Raw genomic sequence first — 5672 nt, forward strand, 5'->3', positions numbered from 1 at the left:
GACACTTTCCCTTCTTTGTAGCACTCCATATGTTAATCTTTTATTATTCTTCTTTGCCTTGGAATCACCACAAATATCAAATGATTTGTGTTCTCTTCTCATTTGCTCATAGTGCTTCCTCATTTTGGGATTATCTTTGGTAGCAAAGGAATCTTGTTCTTTGGTTTCTGTTTGCCACTCATTTTCGTCTTTTAAACTTTCATTGCTTGAACTTTTGTCAGTTTACTCACTCAAGTCATCTCTATCCAATAAATCATTATCAAAGTTATCTTCTGAGACTTGCACACCAAAAAAATTTTCAACCTTTGTTTCAGTAGCTTTCATTACAATATCACCCTCGTCATCAATCTCAACCAACTTGTAATTTTCAACAAACTCCATTCTGTGATCAAACACTTCTCTAAACTGTTTAAGGTAAGCATTTCTCTTTTCCTTATCCACTTTCAGTGAGTAATTATCATTAAAAGGTGGAGGAACAACTTTGTACTTATCCTCTTCCTTTTTCCTTTTCAACTTACCACAAATGTTTTCAGTTGACACCAAGTTCTTTAGAATATCTACCTCAACTGGAAGTTGAGTATTTTTCAACTTCTCATCAAGATACATTTTCTTAAATTCTTCAATTTTAGTAACTTATCTTGACTGAATGATGTAACTGTCCATAGAATCTTGTTCCAAACATTTGATTTGATTATCATAAGTCACATCACTCCTTTCATACACATTAATAATACTTTGTTTCTTAAGGTGTTCACTTTGCAAGTTACCAATTTCCATTTTCAACTAATCATTCATTTCAAGTAATTCAAGGTTTGTGAGATTTGAATGTACCTGAGATGAAGAGGACTCTGTTTCATTCCCTATCTTTTCCTTGAATGCTACATTGGCTTTTTCAATATCATCAACATGGTTACTCCAATCAAATATACCTTCTTGCTATGGTTGAGCTAATTCAACATTCCCTTGATTTCTTGGTTGATTTGCATTGTTTATTTTCTGTTTAACAGGAGCTTGTGGAGGGACTTGTTGGCTTCTCTAGATATGGTTGTTGTTGTTATGGGATCACTTGTTGATGATTTGGTTGTTGAAAGTTGTTGTTATTGATAACCTGCCTTGGTTGCCCTTGATTCTGGTTTTGATATTGAAATGATTTCTTTGTTGATTGTTGTTCTGAAATTACCTTGGCTGATTACATTCTCTAGCAAAGTGTCCTGGTTATTGACAGTTGTAGCAGATTGCTTTTGACCTGTCAAAACCTATCCTGTGATTTGGACCAGACACAAAAGACCTTCCAGTTCTATTGTACAGCCTCTTACTTCTCAAGGCTAACATTGCAGCCTGTCACTTCAGATCCATATCTTCCAAATCATCAGCATCAATTTGTTCAAGATCTTCTTGTACCACACTTGTATGAATCAGATTCTTAGCCACAAAAGCATCGTATGACTCAGTAAACATTGAAAAGAGAGCTTGATACTTATTCCCATTATTCATATTTCCAGCATTGTATGGTTCTTGTCCACTGGCCACTGATGATGCATCATTATCATCTAGCAGTTGAACATTGAATCTGGACTGTCCACCTTGATTGCTTGATTGACCAGCAACAAATACTCTTGCTGTTTCACCACCATATTCCCTTGGTTCTTCAATTATTGGGACTTGTTGTTTGTTCTTGGTAGACAAGTTTCTCATGGGTGCAATAAGAGCATTTGCCACTTGGAAGCTTGGCTTGTCTTCTTAATCATATGGTTCTCTATCGTCTCATGCTCAGCAGCTTGTAAGAAACAAATCACATCATCAAACTTGAAAGTTGGGAAATTAGCGTTTTTCCTTGATGAATTTGCTTGCAGTGTATCATTCACCAAATAAGGATGAAAATAGCTTTTTGTTAAGATCAAAATCTGTTATTCCAAGATTTGTGGTCTGATCTCATTCACAATGGCCACAAACCTATTCAAAACAGATTTTAGTTTTTCACCTTCTCTGAACTTGAATCTGTCTAGCTGCTGCTTCAGACTATACTTCTTGATATCTTTAAGCTTTGTGTTTCCTTCAAACATTTCTACAATAGCATCAAACATGGCCTTTGCAGTAGTGTGATGAGCCACACTAGTCGGTATTTCCCAAGATAGACCTAGTTTCAGCATAGACAAAGCTCTGACATCTTTCTTCTCCATTTGTCTTTCAACAGTTTTGTTCCTGTTTGAGCCATCTGGGACATATGGTCCATTTTTTATGGAGTTCCACATTTCCACATCATTGTAGCACACAGCAGCCTCAAACATAATCTTCCATTTGATATAGTTCTCATGCCCTAACAATCTTGAAATTTTGTTAGTAGACACCTCTTTCTCATCCACAATTCCATACATATTTTTGGTATATTGAAAGGTTTTAGAAATGAAAAATTACTTAAACTTCAAGAAAATTTTGAGAATGTTTGAAAAACAACCATATCTGTGAAGTAAATCCTCATATCTGATGAATATGGATGAATAATAACAAGATCTAGACACACAAGGAAACAAATAAAAGTAAATCAAAGTAAGAAACACTTTTAAACCTCAATGAAACAATAGATCTGAGAAAACTCAAAATCAAGGCAGCTGATGTCACAGATCAATGGAACACTTATCAGCTGACGTCATTCTTCATCTTCAAAATCAACAGTTTTCAGCACTAGTTCTTCACAAATGCAGCAATACAAGCTCTGATACCACTTGTCAATCCCATATATCTCACTTAATCGCTCACTTACTCACTATCGTAACCCACACAAACGTGTCGACAAGAAGGTTACGACATACTGCTTTTATGAAAAACCAAAGAATATTAAATGTGGAATCAGAAAAATAACAAACACACAAAGTAACTCAAAAGATTTCCATTAATATTATGAAGGATTCAACGAAAATCAGTTAGGGTTTCTAGGTGGAATGTTTGTATTCTTGGCAGCTTTTCCGTACAAAATAAAGACAGCCGTCAAATCACAATATTCGCTCAGTGTCCGTTGTTGTCATTGGCGTGCCTTAAAGTTTCCTTTTATAGGCATGCCCTGACACCTGACATTTCCTTTTTGAAACCCTAATGATTGATACTAAACATATTCAAATGTATTACAAAATATTCTAAGTGTATACAGGTCTTCAAGTAAGCTTTGCAGCTTTTGTCTTTAGCGAGCAGACCTGGTAACCATTAAGTGTGTTGAGGAACAGTTCTCCGAGTAAGCTTTACTTAGAATATTTTTCTTACAAAATATTCATCAAGCAGACTTCAATCTTCCTGATAATATCAAACTTTGCTCGACATATACCCTACGTGCAAACTTGTCCTTCAGAGATCCCTTCAACCTTTTGTTACTTAACTTATTTGAACAAATCCAAGTATGTTGGTGAAACTATAGCTTGCTCGGGGTTGAACCTTGCTCGTTAGAAGTCCTTAAGTAATTTCTTCATCAACTTTCTTCAAGTTTGCTGGGACCACTGTTTATTATAAATAAACCTTGCTTGATCCGCCAAAATACTTGGGTTTAGTTTGGTTTAGTCAAGAGTTTGCCCTGAATCAAACCTTGCTTGACTTGAAGAACAACCTTGCTTGATGAAGTGTAGTTTTCTCGAACTTACACTTAAGAAGAATTCCAGAAGATAACTTTGCTCGAAGAGAAAAATACCTTGCATGACTAAGTTTAGGCTTACTCGGATGCCTAAGTGTGCTCGGTTTCCATACTTAGTCATTTTTCAAGGAGGTTGAGAAGATTCCAATCTTCCTTAATCCGTTTCTCATCCCAATAGTTACACACGATGGAACATATTTAAATTTAAAACCTAATATATATGTAACATCATATAAATTTAATGAAATGCAAATGTTGTACTTATAAATAAATGATAATTTTACATGAATTATAAGATATCATAAATTATTTGATTCAAATACAAAAACATGCAAAGACTAACAAAGATAAATGAAAAGTTAAAATATTTTATAACTTATGCCATTTGTACAATAATAAGCAAACAAAGGAAACTAGTCTCCAAATCAATAAAACAATTCAACAATGTCGATTCAACAAAACTTCTATCTCAATGTTGATTGAAAAGATGAACTCTATCAAAGATATTAATTACACATCAATAATCGTAATGTTTAATACTCTAATATAGTACTCATTTTTATTTACACATCAATTTAACTCTTTTCCGGATAAATTATGTTAAATAGTTATTGAATACATATTATAATAAATTAATAATAATAATAATCTAGTATTTTTTTAATAGATTTTGCTCTTTAGCTTTTATGTTTCTTTCAGTTTGTATCCATTTAATCCGTTTCCTTTGTAGCTATATGATTTTTACCCATTTAGACAACTGCATCTACTCGGGGGATAAAGCTATTTGCCATATTTCATACATGCTAATTTAGTAGTGATGTAAATAGAATTTAATTTTTGTTAAACTTTAAACATATAAATAATTAAAAAAAACATTTTTTTTCTTATGGGAATAATATGAATAAATTAAGAAAACATTATATGTTCACTAATAGTTATTTCACGTAGAAATATGTATAAATTTGAGGAGAAAACGTGTTTTACTTTTACCAACCACTATTTGTTTGACAATACGTTAAAATCATTTTATGCCTATTTTTAGGTGTTTAAAAATGTAAATTAATCGTTGTCAACTTAAGAATTAATTTGAAGTCAAAATGTAACATCCTACTTTTGATTATAATAAATAATGAAATTTCGTTTATTCAATAAAGTGTCGTGTGTCGGTTTTGGTAATAAACTATAAGATGATGGGCTTGGACTTTAAAAGATGGAATAAGAAATGGAATGGGCCTTAGGTCCATGGGCTTATGGGAGTATAAATACCCCTTAAACCCTAAGAATTTCCATTTTTATCCATCTCTACACCATAGCCTATACCATCAAAAACACACACTAACACCATCCTATATCCCGACTCAAGATCCGGAGGCGAAAACCCGAGCTTGTTGGTTCTAGAACGTCGTAACGAACCGAACCTACATCAAGACCAGCTCATGTTCGTGAACCGACTCGTTTAAGGTACATTTATAACGTAAATTTTTTCATTTAGGTTTGGATTCATTTAGGTAATCTTAGATCTATATAAAAGTGATGAAAATGAATCAAACGAACCAATACACAGTGTGATTCGTTAGCATTAGATTGATTAATTAAATGAGTGTTGAGCCGAACCTATATATACATAAATCGCATCCTTTAAACATGAATGTTTGGTCGATTGGAAGACTGGGGTTTGTAGACGTTAGGATTACGAGTCTCTGGATACCAAATTCGTGTTATTTAGTTGAGATTTGAGGATAAATTGTCGAATCCGCTGGTGTTGACTATTTGGGTTATAACATCCCGTTTTATAATTTCGGTTAATAAATGAAAATATGAGTTATTATTAGTCGGGCTAGTGTTGGGTTAAATGGATATGGATTATAGACTTAGCTCACAGAGGAAAGAAGTAAAAGACTATGGGCTTAAGCCCATGATCCATAATTATATAACCCTTAATTAGTAATTAATTCATTCATTCTACACCTATTCCATACACCACCCAAAACAAACACTTAAGCTCTCTCTCTCTAGTTTCTCTCTTTTCTCTAGCCGAACCAATAAGGAAAACCGA

Source organism: Bidens hawaiensis, unplaced genomic scaffold (genome assembly GCF_021521415.1).
Source record: "Bidens hawaiensis isolate Kalapana, Puna unplaced genomic scaffold, B.hawaiensis_p1.1 tig00003108_1, whole genome shotgun sequence".
Classification (NCBI taxonomy): domain Eukaryota; kingdom Viridiplantae; phylum Streptophyta; class Magnoliopsida; order Asterales; family Asteraceae; genus Bidens; species Bidens hawaiensis.